The sequence below is a fragment of the Saccopteryx bilineata genome, chromosome 8, assembly GCF_036850765.1.
Source record: "Saccopteryx bilineata isolate mSacBil1 chromosome 8, mSacBil1_pri_phased_curated, whole genome shotgun sequence".
Classification (NCBI taxonomy): domain Eukaryota; kingdom Metazoa; phylum Chordata; class Mammalia; order Chiroptera; family Emballonuridae; genus Saccopteryx; species Saccopteryx bilineata.
The window spans coordinates 53,295,297-53,312,785 of NC_089497.1; the positions used below are offsets into that span (position 1 = coordinate 53,295,297).

At 45.6% G+C, this 17,489-nt stretch overlaps 1 protein-coding gene across 2 annotated transcripts in view; it reads right to left on the reverse strand.

Annotated features, from left to right (window-relative positions):
- The window catches only part of MYLK (myosin light chain kinase), a 302,110-nt gene extending 284,989 nt beyond the window's left edge, over positions 1-17,121 (reverse strand). Inside the window, exon 1 of one of the 2 annotated variants that reach the window (XM_066241755.1) lies at positions 16,970-17,121. The gene's annotated coding sequence lies outside the window, so the exon portion shown is untranslated. The remainder of the gene's footprint in view (positions 1-16,969) is intronic. The other variant, XM_066241756.1, reaches the window with a different exon arrangement.
- Between the last annotated feature and the right edge of the window lie 368 nt (positions 17,122-17,489).

Genomic DNA, 17,489 nt, shown 5'->3' on the forward strand with positions numbered 1-17,489 from the left:
GATGGGCCCTCTGACAGGCTGATAGGTCACAAGAAGTACCACCCACAGGACATGGATCACTCTCCTGGGACTAGTAGTAGCTTGTTAAATGGGAATCATTGCACTAAAAGGCTATTTGGCAATATGAAACAAAAGCAAAAAAGAGAATCATACCTTTCGACCTAGTAATGCTGTTCTTGGAATATAATTCAAGGAAATTACAACAGAAAAAAAAATAAACCATTTGGACAAAGATAATATAGCAGTATTACTCATGATAGTGGAATAAAAACTGGACACGTTAACTGTGGAACAGCTAAAAAGAGCGTGTTATAATACTACCTAACTTTTCTTGAGCCCTTACTACAGTATATAGCAGGCACTATGCCAAGTGCTTCGTTTGGATTATCCTGTTTAGTTCTCACAAAAAACGATGGCATAACTGTATTACTCTGGTTTTAGAGATAAAGAAACCTGTTCAAGGTCACAGAGTAAGAAGAAAGTAACCTCTATTTTATGCCCTCTGCTTAGAGTAGTGACTTTACTGTGGCCCTATTAAATTAGGCAAGTTCTTTTTTTTTTTTCCTCTTCTTTTTCCAAGTGAGAGGAGGAGAGATAGAGAGACAGACTCCTGCACGTGCCCCAACCAGGATCTACCCGGCAACCTCTGTCTGGGGCCAATGCTCTACCCATCTGAGGCCATGCTCAACCGAGCTATTTTTAGGGCCTGGGGTGGAGGCTCCACGAGCCATCCTCAGCACCAGGGGCCAATGCGCTCAAACCAATCGAGCCATGGCTGCAGGAGAAGAACAGAGAGATAGAGAGACAGAAGGGGGGGTGGAAAAGCAGATGTTTGCTTCTCCTGTGTCCTCGGACCAGGAATCAAACCCGAGACGTCCACACACTGGGCCAACACTCTACCACTGAGCCAACCAGCCAGGGTCAAGTTCTTCTTAAGTTCCTTAAGCCTTAGGCCATCAACAATAAAATGAGAACAAGAATGACATCATGCCTGACCTGTGGTAGCACAGTGGATAAAGTGCAACCTGGAACACTGAGCTTGCCCAGTCAAGGCACATAAAAGAATCAACTAGTTGATGCTTCCTTCTCCTCACTGCCCCCTGCCTTTTTCTCTCTCTTCTCTCTAAAATCAATATATAAAATCTTTTTAAAAAATGACATTGTAAGACTGACAAATATTAAATACTAAATGTGTGAAAACATTAAGTAAACTATAAAGCATTAACTAAATGAAAAACACAGCCACCCATTGATAACTCTGAATTTTGCGTGCAGCAGGAGTCTAACTGTAGTCTATTTTGCATGCCAAGTTGAACAGCTAGAACTTTATATTTTACGTAGTGGAGAATTAATATTGTTTTATGACCAGGAGTATTACAAGCAGATCTAGGTCTTAATATTGTGTTAAGATAATATAATATGCCCTGGCCGGTTGGCTCAGCGGTAGAGCGTCGGCCTAGCGTGCGGAGGACCCGGGTTCGATTCCCGGCCAGGGCACACAGGAGAAGCGCCCATTTGCTTCTCCACCCCTCCGCCGCGCTTTCCTCTCTGTCTCTCTCTTCCCCTCCCGCAGCCAAGGCTCCATTGGAGCAAAGATGGCCCGGGCGCTGGGGATGGCTCTGTGGCCTCTGCCTCAGGCGCTAGAGTGGCTCTGGTCGCAACATGGCGACGCCCAGGATGGGCAGAGCATCGCCCCCTGCTGGGCAGAGCGTCGCCCCTGGTGGGCGTGCCGGGTGGATCCCGGTCGGGCGCATGCGGGAGTCTGTCTGACTGTCTCTCCCCGTTTCCAGCTTCAGAAAAATGAAAAAAAAAAAAAAAAAAAACTAAAAAAAAAAGATAATATAATATAAAATAATCTCAGTGTAACAAAATTAGATTTCTATCTAATTGTTGATCTTCAACAAGTTTTATGAGCTCTCTAGTAAAACCTGGCCTGATTTCTTCAGAGCATGAGCAGGGTGAGCCTAGTAGCAGCACTTTCCTTAACTCACTTTGTGCAAGAGAGGCAGGAGCTTCATCCCCTGATAGCTGTACCCAGGGTTCTGGAATGTGGGAAGAGGAAAGCAGAGACCCTAGAGCACACAAAGAGGTAGGGACATTCTGATGGCATTTGGAGGGGATTCTGTTTCTATCCCAGGGAACCAGGCTGAATAACAGAAGACAAAAGGGCCAAACAATCCAAGGCATCACCCAGACCTGGCAGTCAGTCCCTCCTTGCTCCAGAGCAAAATCAGAGACTCAGCCCAAGTCAACCTGCCCATCCTTCAGTGCAGAGGTATCTGAGGAGAGAGAAAGTGACCAATACTACCTCTCCATGCCCTAGTCTTCTAACAGATTGCCCCATCACATTTGCCATTCTTTTTATTTCTCTGTAGACTTGCCTCCCTGCTTAGTCCTTCAAAGTCCCTCCTCCGCTTCTTCACACCACCACAGAAGAGAGAGTGTGGGGTTAATGTAGCCCTCACATGCTGCAACACTGTACACATCTCCATTTTAGAAATGAGTTCAGAGTAGTGAAATAATTTCCCAGGGTCACCAATTTAGTAAGTCGTTGAGCCAGGATTCAAATCCAGGTCTGTTAGCTGCAAAGCCCAGACCCTTCCCACCAACTACATACCCAGCTCTTCCAATCAATAGGGAAACATAGTGAAATGGACTCCGCAGACTATCTATATAAAGTCTGTCTGGTGGACCACGTCACTATGGCACTATGTGGACAACACACAGCTGACCGCAGACATGAAGGTAAGAGTACTCACATTCAGGAGCCAGCTGGGCCGGCCCCTCCTGCTCGCCCCCCGCCCCCAGGCACAAAAGGAGACTATGGCCCTGAAAAGGGGTCAGTCAAGCCCTTCCAGAACACCAGCACTTGGCTGGCATCATGATGTCTGAGTTCCTAGGCCTGGCAGCCATTGTGCCAACCACAACCCTCAAGAAAAGAAGAGAGTAATTAGAAAGCAGTGCCCCACAGACCAAACTTAAGTCATGTTTCCAAAACAGTCTCCAAAATGAAAGATCAGCTTGTGTCTACAGTGACAGCACTTGGGCCCATCTCCTCCACACAACCTCCACTTCCTCTGGGCCCCTGAGGGAACCATAAAGGGATTTAAACAGAGGCTTCATGGACACACACAGATGTTTCAATCTAGTACAAATGCTTCCTAGCCATCCTAGTATGCCTGCTGGGAGATAAAAGGTGGTCCTTTTCCTGAGAAGCTTATAGCTCGATAACAATGCAAGCTAAGAAGCAAAGACAGGGCCAGGTACAGACCAGATGCTCTAAAACAAAGTGAAGTTTAGGCCCTAGCTGAGCAGTTCAGTTGGTTAGAGCATTGTCCCAATATGCCAGGGTAATGGGTTTGATTCTTGGTCAGAGCACAAACAAAAATCAACTAATTAATGCATATATAAGTGAACCAACAAATTGCTGTTTCTCTCTCTCCTCCCTTCCACTCTCTCTAAAATAAATAAAGGTAAATTAAAAATAAGTGAAGTTTATATAAAGATTGCAAGGCTGCTTCAACATTTGAAAACCAACCAAAGCCCATGGAAAGAGAGCCTTGAATCCAAGAAGCAAACAGAATGCTGAGTTATCTTAACCCAAACAGACCTACTCCGAGGCACATCATAATAAAATTGTCAAAAATCAATGATTCAATGTCAAAGAAAGAATCCGTAAAGCAGCTAGGGAAAAGAAGAATGTAAAATATAAGGGAAAGTCCATTAGGTTATCATAAGACTTCTCAGCAGAAGCTCTAAAAGCCAGAGGACAGTGGACCCAAACATTCAAAGTACTGAAAGAGAGAAACTGCCAGCCAAGAATACTATAGTCATCAAAATTATCCTTCAAATATGAAGAAGAAATAAAAACTTTTGCAGATACAGAGGAGCTGAGGAAATTTATCACCAGAAAACAGCCACCGCAAGAAATACTCAAGGGGGCTGTTCAACCAAACACAAAGATCAAAACAAATCAAAATGACAAGTAGCAGCTCCTAAAAGGTCACGCTAAACACAAGGATAATCTGTGACAATAACATAAAAGGCGTGAAGATAAAGATCTGCAGTAGGAAAGGGGAATACAATGCAGGAGCACTCATAAGACAAAAAACTTTTGTACACATGAACATTTTTTTCTGAATAACCTAATGGCAAACCACCCAGGAAAAAGCTACTACTGAAATACACAACTTAAAAAAAAAAGAAGAAACGGGAAAGACCTATGGAATACCACCAAACAAAAACAACTGACAGAAACACAAAGGAGAAGAGCCAAACAAGACATAAAGCTACCAGAAAATAAAACATAAAATGGCTATAGGAAATCTTTAAGCACCAATAATTGCCCTAAATGTAAATGGACTGAATTCACCAATAAAGAGGCACAGAAGAGCAGATTGAATCAAAAAGCAAAACCCAACCATATACTGCCTTCAAGAGACACATCTAAGCTGCAAGGACAAAAGTAGACTCAAAGTGAAACTAAGGTGTTGCAAAGTGAAAGGTTGGAAAACGATTCTCCAAGAAAATTAATATCCAAAGAAAAGCACATGTAGCCATACTCATATCTGACAATGCTGACTTCAAGACAACAACAATAATCAAAGACAAAGATGAACATTTCATAATGATAAAGAGGACATTGTATCAAGAAGACATAACACTTCTTAATATATATGCACGGAACCAGGGGGCACCAAAATCTAAGATATCTGCTAACTGCTCTAAAAATAGAAGCGAACAAAAACACATCATACTTGGAGATTTCAACACACCATTGATGGTTTTACATAGATCATTCAAACAGAAAATCAATAAGTAAGTATGAGCCTTAAATGACACACTAGACCAAATGAACATAATAGATATTTACAGGTCAGTTCAACCCAAAACATCAGATCACACATTCTTCTCCAGTGTGAATGGAACATTCTCAAGGACAGACCATATGTTAGGATGCAAAACTGACATGAACAAATTCAGGATGATTGAAATTATATCAAGCATATTTTCTGACCAGAGGGCTTTGAAATTAGAATTCAACTGCAAAATGGAAGTAAATAAACCCACAAAAATGTGGAAATTAAACAACATCCTTCTAAAAAATGACTGGGTTAAAAAAGAAATAAAAGCAGAGATCAAAAGATATATATAGACAAATGAAAATGACAACACTACATATCACAATTTCTGGGATGCAGCAAAAGCAGTAATAAGAGGGATGTTTATATCATTACAGGCTTATATCAAGAAACAAGAGAGATTTCACCTGACCAGGCAGTGGAGCAGTGGATATAGTGTCAGACTGGGATGCGGAGGACCCAGGTTCGAGACCCTGAGGTTGCTAGCTTGAGCGCGGGCTCATCTGGTTTGAGCAAAGCTCACCAGCTTGGACCCAAGGTCACTGGCTCGAGCAAGGGATTACTCGGTGTGCTGAAGGCCCACGGTCAAGGCACATGTGAGAAAGCAATCAATGAACAACTAAGGTGTTGCAACAAAAAACTGATGATTGATGCTTCTCTTCTCACTCCATTCCTAACTGTCCCTATCTATCCCTCTCTCTGACTTTCTCTCTGTCTCTGTAAAAAAAAAAGAGAGAGAGAGAAATTTCAAGTAAAAAGTAAACAACCTAACATCACATCTTGGGGAACTAGAAAAAGAAGAACAAAGGCAGCCCAAAGTCAGCAGAAGAAAGGAAGTAGTAAAAATTAAAGAACTAAATGAAATAGAGAACAAAAAATCTATAGAAAAAATTAATACAACAAAGAGCTGGTTCTTTGAAAAGATAAATAAAATTGACAAATCCCTGGCTAGACTCACTAAGGAAGAAAGAGAAAGAACTCATATAAACAAAATCCAAAATGAAAGAGGACAAATTATCACAGACATCACAGATATACAAAGAATCATAGTAGAATATTATGAAAGATTATATGCCACCAAATTCAACAACCTAGAGGAAATGAATAAATTCCTAGGACCATACAGTCTTCCCAGACTGAGTCACAAAGAAGTAGAAAACCTAAATAGACCTATAAGCAAGGAGAAAATAGAAATGACTATCAAAAACCTCCCCAAAATGAAAAGGCCAGGACCAGATGGCTACACTAGTGAATTCCACCAAACATTCAAAGATTTGGTACCTATCTTTCTCAAACTCTTCCAAAAAACAGAAGAAGAAACAACACTCCCTAACACATTTTATGAAGCCAACATAACCCTCATACCAAAACCTGGCAAGGACAACACAAAAAAGAAAACTACAGACTAATATCTCTAATGAATACAGATGCAAAAGTCCTAAACAAAATAATAGCAAATCAAATACAACACATTAAAAAATAATATATCACGATCCAGTGGGATTCATTCCAGGAGCACAAGGATGGTTCAACACACATAAATTGATTAATGTAATACACTACATCAACAAAACCAAGAACAAAAAATCATATAATCTTATCACTAGATACAGAAAAGGCATTTGATAAGGAAGATGAGGACTGAAAATGGATTCTGGACTCTGACCTCCTACATTTTTTAAAACACATATTTTTATTAGTTGATTAACTACCAATAATTATATACTAATTATATTAATTTCCAAATTCTGTAGTAAATATTTTGCTTTACTTTATTCTCAGATTTAAATTTTTTAAAAGCCCATAAAATAAATAAATTGTATTTACATATACTAGCAATAAATTAATCGGAAAACAGAATTTTAATAATGGTACCATTTACAATTGCACCAAAAATATGAAGTACATAGTCTAAGTCTAGCAAAGTATTTTCAATACTTAGATGCTAAAAGCCATAGAACATTTATGAAGAAATCAAAGAAGGCTTAAGTAAACAGACAGATACAGCTTAATATATTAGAGGATCCAGTATTGTTAAGATGTCAATTTTCAGCCCTGGCCCATGGCTCAGTGGATAGAGCTTTGGCCCAGTGTATGAAGCGACCATTTGCTTCTCCTCCCTCCCTTTCCCCTTCTTTCTTCCCCTCCCATAGCCAGTGGCTCTGTTGGTTCAAGCATGGTCCCAGGTACTGAGGATAGCTCAGTTGGACGGAGCTGTAGGCTCCAGATGGGGTTGCTGGTTGGATCCTGGGCGAGGCAATTGCAGGAGTCTCTCTCTCTCTCACCTCCTCTCACTTAAAAAAAAAAATGTCAGTTTCCCCCAAACCGATCTATAGATTCAATACCATACCAATAAAACTTCCAGCAGGATTTTATATAAAAACCAATAAGATGATTTTTAAGTATACAGAAAAAGAAAAGATCCAGAATAGCCAAAACAATTTTGAAAAGGAAGAACTAAGTTGAAGGATTCACACCACCTGATTCTGAAACTTATAGTAAAGCTATAATAATCAAGAATAGTGTGGTATTGCTAATAATAATGAAGAAAGTGGTAAATAATTTTGTGAATAAAATTATAACTTAGAAAATTTTTTTAAATTGTGTATATTTTTAAAAAGTGCTTTTTCCTGAGAAACAAGTGATACGAACCTTACAGCCTACTACGGTAACTTGGAATCAAGAAAACACGGAATGCTATTCTCCTACCATTTTTTTTCTCTTCAGTTAGCCTGAGATGGTTTTAGTTCATTTTGAATAATCCTTCCTAATATACAAGTCAAAGAAATAATTACATAATGAAAAAACAACCAAGATTCCCAAATCTGGCTGATACTGAAAACACCTGGGGAGCTTTGTAAAAGCCGAAACTTCCTGAACCCACTCAGGTGGTGGGCTAGGGACTAGGAAGGCATGGATTATTTTGTAAACAAGGCTCTCAAAAAGACGTTGCTATCAGCCAGCTCTGGGACTATTGCTATGAGGAAATAGAAGCACTAGGCATGTCCTTCTCTTGAAGTTTTTTTTCAATGTAAGTAGGTATAAAAATTTTAGCATGGCCCTGGTCAGATAATTCAAATGGTTTGAGTGTCTTCCCAGTAGGCAGAGGTTGTATGTTTGGTCTCCACTCAGGGAACATACAGGAACAGATCAATGTTTCTGCATCTTTCTCTCCCTTCCTTTCTCTCTAAAATTAATAAAATTTTAAAAAATAAAATAAAGCGAATGAAAATTACACATGCAAGGTGTTGGGGAAATGGCTGTTAGGCTTGGCTCAGAGGAGATTGCGGATAGTAGATTGCCGACTGCCTGTCTGTCTGCCTACACTGTGAGGGGCCATTTTTGCTGTTCATTTGCCTAAGAAGCGGTTTCCCTGCCTGTCTGTTCATCCGCCATTGCGAGACTCTATTAAACAAGAATGGTCCAATGCTTTCTGGCTACACAGTTCTGCTACTATCTGCCTGAATACAATGTGGACCTGCCTGGCCTTGGCCACTGGCATTATACAAGGTAATAAAATCCCAAAATAACAGCATAAGGAGAAAAAAACAAAACTTTAGACTTAAAAAAAATTTTTTTTATCATGAAAAGAACTGAACAAAAGATATAAGCATTCTAAAATAATACATGACTTGTCACCTTCAAAATAATTTTACAGGGACTAATTGCTATAGATGTTCATATAAGGAAGAAAACTTGAAGCTGAAGAGTTTGGAGACTGCCCCATTTAGGGGGCAGCACCTGACAGGTACTAGGAACTTAATTCATCCCATGAACAAATATTTTAGGATGGAGGACTAGTTAGTCAAAGAGGCAAGCAAAAAATATTCCAGGAAAGGGTAAACTCACAGTCAAAGGCAGAGAGACAGGAAAGTGTAAGATGGGTACAGGGACAGTAAATTAACAAGTCTTGTTGGTTTGGAGGTTAAATTATGGAGGCCCTTGAACTTCATGTTAAGGTTGTCTTGTGGGAAGCTGGGAGCCACTGAAGGTTTCTGAAGATGGAATGACACCGTTAGACTGTGCTTTAATATTAACAAAGCAATCAAATGTAAAATGTGTTTGTGCCACAGAGAGGCCATAGTGAATAGTCCAAGTGAGAGCCAGGGAATGTCTGGTCAGGAACAAAACAATATGAAAGTGAAATCAAGGCTATCTCTGACTGGAATAACCAGACTGGAATGCTGGTGGCCGAGGCCAGGCAGGTTCACATTGGATTCGAGCAGACAGTAGAGAAACGGTGGAACCAGAAAGCTTTGGGGCCATTCCGTTTAATAAAGTCTCACAACAGCAGACAAGCACACAGGCAGGGGGAAATCACTTCTCAGGCAGACAAACAGCAAGAATGGCCCCTCACAGTGGCAGGCAGGCAATCCGCCATCTGCAATCCGCAATCTCTATCTTCTCTTTTTTTTTTTTTTTTGGTGGCAGAGACAGACTCAGAGAGAGGGACAGACAGACAGGAAGGGAGAGAGATGAGAGATATCAATTCTTTGTTGCGGTTCATTGATTGATTTCTCATATGTGCCTTGACCGGGGGGCTACAGCAGACTAAGTGACCCCTTGCTCAAGCCAGTGGCCCTGGCCCCAAGCTGGTGAGCCTTGCTCAAACCAGATGAGCCCGCGCTCAAGCTGGTGACCTCGCGGTCTCGAACCTAGGTCCTCCACATCCCAGTCCAACGCTCTATCCACTGCGCCACCGCCTGGTCAGGCCGCAATCTCTACCTTGAGTGCAAGCACCCGTAGCCTTATAAAGACCATACACATGTGCCTCTGCCAGGTGCTTACACACTAATCAGGCAACGGGCTTGCAGCTGGTACACCAGCGAGCAAGCCTAACACAGTTGCCCCACATTCCACCCCTTTAGGGTTGCTCACCTCACAAGAGGTACATACATACCAAAAATGACAATTACAAAGGTAATCTTCACAATGTCTCCCTGAGCACTCTGCCCAGGTAGTTAACTGGAGGCCCACCTCAACTCCCCACCCCATGGTGCCATCAAGGCCACCCGTTATAAGTGGGGGGCCTGGACAGTCCAGGGCCATGTCCATTGAAACCAAAAAGTGTCCTTAGTGCGTCTCTGCAACTGGGTGAGAGCAGCTTCCTGGTTCAGGAGGGCCTCCACAGGTGCCATGCCCCCCCATCAGGGTCTCTCATAGTTGCAGTCCAAGATCAGTCCATGATAGACAGCCCAACTGTCTGTGCAAATCACCTAGGTAAAGGTCCATTACAGGTTAACTAGGCTCACATAGAGCCTCAGGCCTCCACCCCCTCATCCCTGCCATCATGGCAGCTCTGAAATGCTGCCCCAAGGTGGAGCACATGGCAACAGTGACCAACCTCTCCATCTCTGCTCTGAGAGCATGATGCCACCCACCCCTATGTCCTACAATGGCAGCAAACCTACCAGGGCCTCGGTAGGTACTCTTTGCTGCTGGGTTTTTTACCTTCTGAACGACCTCTGACTAAGCTCTGAGTGTGTGAACAGCCGCTTCAGCTCAAGATTCCTCATCCTCAGAAAAGGAGCTGGAAACACCTGCTCCCACCTACTCAGAGCCACTCCACTGGCACAGCTCCATCTTCAGCTCCTGCAGCTGCCAGCTCTTGGCCTAAAGCTGAACCCACAGTTGTACCTTCAACAACTGCCACTGCCAAAGTTCAATTTCCAGGGCAAACTGCAACTCACGAAACTGCAATTCTTTCTCCAGAGACCACTCCAATTCCAGGTGCCATTGGTGCTCTGCCTGCACCTCACACTGCAACTCTCTGACCTGGTCAGCCTCCTTCTCCAGCGCTCGCTCCAGTTCACACCAACATTGGTGCTCAATATGCAGCTCATCCTGGAGCTTTCGACCTCGCTCTGCTTCTCACACAGAGCTCTCGGTTTCTTCTCACAGGATTATAAAAAACAGCCCACGGTCCCCATGGGGAGCCATAACAACGACTAGTCCTCTACTACCACACCCCTCAAGGGTGTCTGCAGCTCCATACCCATCTTCTCCAAATCCTGCCAACTATGCCAGATGTAACCCTGGTGGCTGAGGCCAGGCAGGTCCACATTGGATTCAGGCAGACAGTAGAGAAACTGCAGAGCCGGAAAATTGTTGGGGCCATTTCATTTAATAAAGTCTCACAACAGCGGGCAAGCATACAGGCAGGGGAAAAGCACTTGTCAGGCAAACAAACAGCAAGAATGGCCCCTCACAGTGGCAGGCAGACAACCCGCCATCTACAATCCTTAATCTCTCTTTTGAGCGCAAGCACCGTTAGCCTTATATAGACCATGCACTAATTAAGCAAAGGGCTTGCAGCTGGTACACCAGTGAGCAAACCTAACACAGCTGCCCCACACAGACCATTCATTCACAGGGGGAGCGGCTACCACTGGCTGGTGTCCTATGTAGCTGCCCAATCACTACAAAAAGCTTGAGAACTCTCTAAAATACCACTGGTTAAAACATGAAGGGGTAGAATCAGCAGCCACTGCATTGTACCATGCCCACCAGGTGGCCCCACGTGAAGACAGAAGCTTTTGATAGGAATAAGAGGTAAGTTACAGGATAAGGGTTGTGTTCCTCCAGGATCACCCTGAAACAATCTGTTGTCTCCCCATTGATATATATTCTACAAGGTTGGCAAGCAAATGACTATGGATATGATCACTAAGACAACAATTTCAAATGGGAACTTAAGTTGTAGAATGGGAAAGGAAAGGAATAGGTTCATTTTAGGCAGGTGTAGTACTTAGCTGGAAAAATCATCAAATTCAGGAGAAAAACTAGAATGGTTCTACCTAAGCATAAAGAGCACAACTGGAGAAGTGAGACAAGGGGAAAGTGCCTTCCTACAGAGAGCAAGGGGAAAGCCTTCAGAATCTTTTGTTGAGCATTCCCACTCACCCCATTTGCCAGCCCTTCAACCCAGATGTCCAAGCACCTGTGGTGTGTAAGGCAATGAGCTAAGTGTAAAGACACAAGGATGAACCATGGCCTTTGCTCTCAGGAGCTCATAGCCCAGTGGGACCCAAAGCCTCTCAACTACATCATAAGCAGAGGTAACTTGATCATCTGCCCACAGCCTCCTCAGGTAAATAAAGAGAGGCTCCTCTCTCCATTTGCAGATGCACACACAGAGACCAGGTCAGTGCTGGAGCTGACCCCAAACCATGGCCTCTTCCTGGTTTTTCACACAGCCTCAGAGAACACTCCATCTAGCCCAGCCCTAGAAAAGGAGAAGAGCGCTCCTGCCAGGGTCAATGGAATGGCCAGAGCCTCGAACTGTCCCAAAGGGTGAAAATTCCTGTGAAGGATGGTGTATTCCGCAGTCAAGGCAGACCCAGAATACAGTGGCAGCCAGAGGTACTGAGTCTGAATATTAGGTGGGAAGGGGGCTAGGACTTTAGAGGAGGTGGAATTTGTATGGAAGATACAAGGTACCTGGAGGCAAACAGATGGCAATGATCACAGAGTCAGGCCAAATTGAGAAACATTCACCCCTGTTCCCCAGAGACCCTCAGACTAAAAAGAAACTTCAAGGACCCTGCAGAACCAGGGGGAGCACGTGATGGAACCAATGTGCACCCTTCCTCTGCCTAAGTCAGGCCTTTCCATCCCCATCCCCATCCATCAGGGTGGTGTGATAAGACTGGCCGTTTCCAGTCCTGAGCATCACCACCACCCCTCCACCCCCAAATCCATTTGGCCTCGTAGACCAGGGCTTCCACCTCCGTACAATGCAGCTGTCAGGTGGACTGGTCCCTGCAGCCCTGATGCCTGCCATTCCAGAACTGGGACATGAGCTACAATAAGTGAAGCATAAAAGGACAGAGAGCTCTGGAAACCCAAAAGTCCTCCATGGAACTGGGCTTTCACTCTGCTGTAGATCTGCTTCTTACTCTTTTTGATCTAGTAAAAAATTAAAACAAAATTGTTCCAGGAATATCCTGGGCAGCCAAGGCAAAACAAGCCTGGAATGAAAACCACCCCCAAAATAAATCTCAGGACAGGCAGATCTGCATGGTTGAGAGCTCACCACAGGGTCAAAGGTGTTGCACCAGGTTCCAATAAAGGAGGAGCTGCTAGTTCTGAACACTGGAGCCAAGTGTTCCAGCCTTCCTCTCTCCTGGCCAGTGTCCACCCTCCCTTCAGGATCCTGCTCATGACTATCCTCCCTCCTCCTCGTCTTTGAGGCCTTTGCTGACCACTCCAGCCCATGAGTTTCTTGCCACCCATCAGCTCCCTAATTAGTCTGTAGCACAGAACTTGTCCCTGATTTCTAATTACTTCATACGTGTTAACTGCTTCCTCATATAGAACCAAAGTCTCTTGAGCACACTGCTTTGTTTCATAACCCTCCACAGGGCTAGATGAAGAGGTCAGTAATTGATATTTGTTGGCTGATGTATATATAAGTCATTCCTTAGGCACAGAGAATACTACTCAGTATGTAGGGTAATCACTATTCCTTCTTTTGTGCCTCTTTATATTCACATATTCATTTAATTTTTATAACCACTCTCACTGTCAGATGAGGAAACTGAAGAAATTCACAGAAGTTAAATACAATGCCCATGGACATCCAACCAGTCAGTGATGGGATGGCTCTGAGCCCAAGTTTAATACCAAAGATCACATTTTCCCCTTGAGCTATTTTCTCCTGCCATAAATCTGAAGGAGAGCTACTCTAACTAGAAATCTCAATCTCTGAAAACAAAAACGATAAACAGCATTCTGAACTATGAAAGCTCAAAACAGTAGGTGTTTGCTTCCCAAAAGATTGAGAAATAACTCAGGTTCTACATTAACAAACCAGCATCAGATCTGGGGGCCTGGAGTGTGGAGGAAGAAGGAAATCAAGTAGACTTGAAAGAAAATCCTCTCCTTATCCCGTGTCTTTTGTCTCTAGAGGGCTCTGCACTCGGGACCCAAAAGAAAGGGGATAGAAGTACCAACAGTGGTGAGATGGGGACAATGGGAAATTCAAGAAGCCGGATCTACACCAAAAGTCCCACAGCTCCCTAGTGGGGTGCCCATTGTGAGCATTCACCCTCAGACACCCAGGGACAGGGAGCAGGAGGGCAATGAAAAGAAGGTGGTGTGAGCATCTGGAAACCCAGCATTATCCACCCCCCCATCCCCAGCAATTAGCAGGGAGCAATTCTTACTGGCCCTCCTCCCACCCTGGCTGCCACTGCGCATTTACCAAGGGCTGCAGCCCTGGAATACTGGGCGCATACAGCAAGGCAGAAAGGATGCATCCTGCCTGTAGTGGCAAAAATCAAGGTCCATTTTGTAAGGAAAACTACATTTATTTGCTCAACATGTTGGCTTAAAAAAAAAAACAAAAGCAAAAAGCCAAAACTCAATACAGACACAGAGACTTCACCTGTGGAATAGCACAGGTAGGAGAGGTGAGTGGCTCACACAGCAGACGCCAGCCCAGAACATGCACCTTCCTGCACTTCTGGGGTAGGAGGGTAGAGGAGGGAAAGGATGGGAGGAAGTCACATGGCATGGAGACTATTCTAGTGACATCTGCAATGTCTCTTCTCTGGATTACTGGCAGGATGGTTCCTTGATTCTGAGCCCACCTGCCAACCAAGTGTTCACTTGTACATTTTCCATGTAATGGTCCTATCTCAGGTCCTCTGGGTGAACCTTCTGTTGGTCAGAGGAAAAGACTCAATAGGCAAGTTGGGTGAGGAACAATGTCTTCTATTGTGAGCTAAGGGTTGTTTCCTAAATGTCACTCCATTTACAGAAAGGATAAGACAAGAAACTTTTAAAATGAACAATTTCCAACCAATGTGTTGTTGGTGTGAATTGGGAAAAGGGAAGTTAGGCTTTCAAGTGGGCTAGGTGTATATTTCCAGAATAAGAAATGTTCTCAGAAAGATAGTAAATAAGACTCCACATGTTCACGGGTTCTCTGAACCCCTAACCCCAGGCTGGGCTGCATTCTCAAACTGCCACCTCCTGACCCTCTTAATAGGGAAAGAACCAGTAAGTCAACTAGTTCTGTTTCACAGACTCCAGACCCATATTCTGGGGGGAAAAGCAAGGGGTCATTCTTATAGCCACTGAGCACACAGTGACTCCAGAGCATTCACAATGTGGTCCTCTGAGGCTGGAGAAGGAGCAAGGTCCTTCCCCTCACTCTGGCACTGCATGGGCCAGTCTCCTCTCACAAGCCTTCCCAGCAGGCTCTCCTGCAAGTGCCAGCTGGAGGCCCCTGTCCCGTAGCAACTGTATCTGTCTAAGACCCCTTCACCTCACCTCCCTGCTAGACGAGGAACTTCCCAGGGGCCTAGTCTCTGTACATATCCCCTAAGACCTGGCCCTTGGGGAAACAGTCTCCTGATATGGGGTCAGTAAATCTCATACAAAGAAAAACGACTGCAAGTCCACATCCAGCCAATTACTGAGCATAAGAAATCAAACACATTAATACTTCACCACTGCAGGGTGATTCTCCAAGCTCATGCCTAACGGTGTGTGAGGACCAGCATCCTTTTGTATCCTCAGTGAATGAGGGAACAGACATGCACATGCCGGTAAAAAGGCTCTTATGCAGGCCCTCAGACTACCCACTACCCAACTCCTGCACCCAGCATTCAGTCACTCCCACGCAGGGCCAACTGCCCAGACGCCTACCCTACCTGCTCTGGCTCAAGGCTCTTGGCCCTCTGAGGGTGGGAGACAAAGGGCCAACCTCCCTCTGGGCACCAGGAAAGAACATTCCACGGTGGCCTATGCCACTGTGGGGCCAGCGGCATCACCTTCACAGTCCCGGCAGTGTGCAAGGCAGGGAAAGAGACTATGACAGTATCAGAGAAAACAGAAGGGAAGGAGGTAAAGAATCTAAGAGAGAGAGAAAAGAGGGTAAGAGAGAAAGAAAAACTTTTTCAAGAACCTGTTAGGAACACAATAAGGTTACCAGAAGCACCCACATTTTCCCCAAAGACTTGCATTGTGGATAGCTGATGCTTTGAGGTGTGAGGGATTCCCCAAATGATCCTCTCAAGCCCCCTACTTGGCAATAATTTATTGAGAGTCACACATTTTGACCAAAAGGACTGCATTAAAGCGGGAAGAATCTCCAGCCCCACTTGGAAGGGCAGGTTCACTAAGGCTGGGGAGATGGGGACACTATACATACTCTGCTCTTTGAACTTGGGGTGAGGAGGGATGAAGAAAACCAGTGGCCTGGCACTATGCCCTCTGCCCAGCTGTATCGCTACGCCCATCCAGCTTCCCAATTGAAAGAGCTACTTTTACCCTGTCTAGACCCCAAAGGAGTGGGGTCTTTCTCCTTCCGGTTATGATATACAGGGTACGTCCCCATCAACCAATCAAACGAAAAATCCTAGAAAACCTCTCCCCACCAGCCCATCTTCGCACCCACAATACCACTCTTAAATTCAGTCCTTTGATCTTGAAGGATGATAGTAACACAAGTTCCAGGGAATTCGACCTCAACCACTGACGGCTAACACCTGGGATTTAGTTTATCCAAAACTTTCCAACCGCAATGATCTGCAAACAAGGGTCCTTCAACCATCGAATCCCAGTTGAAGCGACGGAGGCGGAGCACGCGAGGGGCTTAAGTGAGGAGCGGAGAGTTGAGAGCAAGACGGCAACGCCCGGTGCCCAGTTTGCCTGCGACCCCGCCGCCGCCTTCACTGCTGTTCCTTGGCGGTTTCACACTTGGGCTAGGAGGACCTTAAGGAGGCACCCCGGCCCGGGGGCTGCCGCCACGGAGTCCTCCTGCCTGGGGCTGCAGAGCTAAACGAGCCCACCTCTCCTCCTGGGGGGCCAGCGGCGACTCGAGCCCCTCAAGTCAAAGGCACGTCCTTCGGATGCCGCTGAAAGAGCTGCGTCGCTGCGCCCAGCACCTCGCCCCCCAAAGGGAACCCCCGGGCCGCTGGCGTCCGGGCCGCCTCCCCACGCGCGCTCCGCCCCACCTCCTCGCCGCACCGGGAACCTCTCGGCAGAAGGGGAGTCAGAGGCAGGCGTCCGAGGCGTGTCCCGACCCCGACCCCCACCCTCGGGGAGCGACTCCCATCTGCCGCGCCGGGACAAAAGCGTGGGGCGCGCTCACTCACCGCGCGGCGAAGGCGGCCCGGGAACCGCGGCTCAGCGCTCGCTCCGCCGCCGGCTGGACCCCGCGGTGCCGGGAACCGGTGAGACGCGACCCGGGAGGGACGGAGCAGGACGAGGGTGAGCGGCCCGGAGACAGGGAGCAAGTGGGAAAGTCCCGAGCGAACGCGCGTGACAGAGAGCGACTGGGAGCACTACGCTTCGCGGCCGGACTCAAACTGAGGACGCCGATCGCACGCGCTGATTTGCATGTCATTTGCATAGCGCTCAGGGAATGGACCTGCCGTCCTTCCCGCCACGCCCAGCTGCGCCCCTCCCCGGAGTCCCGATCCGAGAACCACGAGAACTCTGCGCCCGACGCGGCCCACCTCGCCCTTCCCCCACCCCGCCCCACCTCCTCGCGCACGGGTTAGGGCCGGTCAGGGTGTTTCCTCAAAAAAAATTTTTTTGTATTTCCCCCGGTTGGCCACTCAATACAGGACAAAAGAAGACCACATACTGGAAAAACTATACACTTTTAAATTA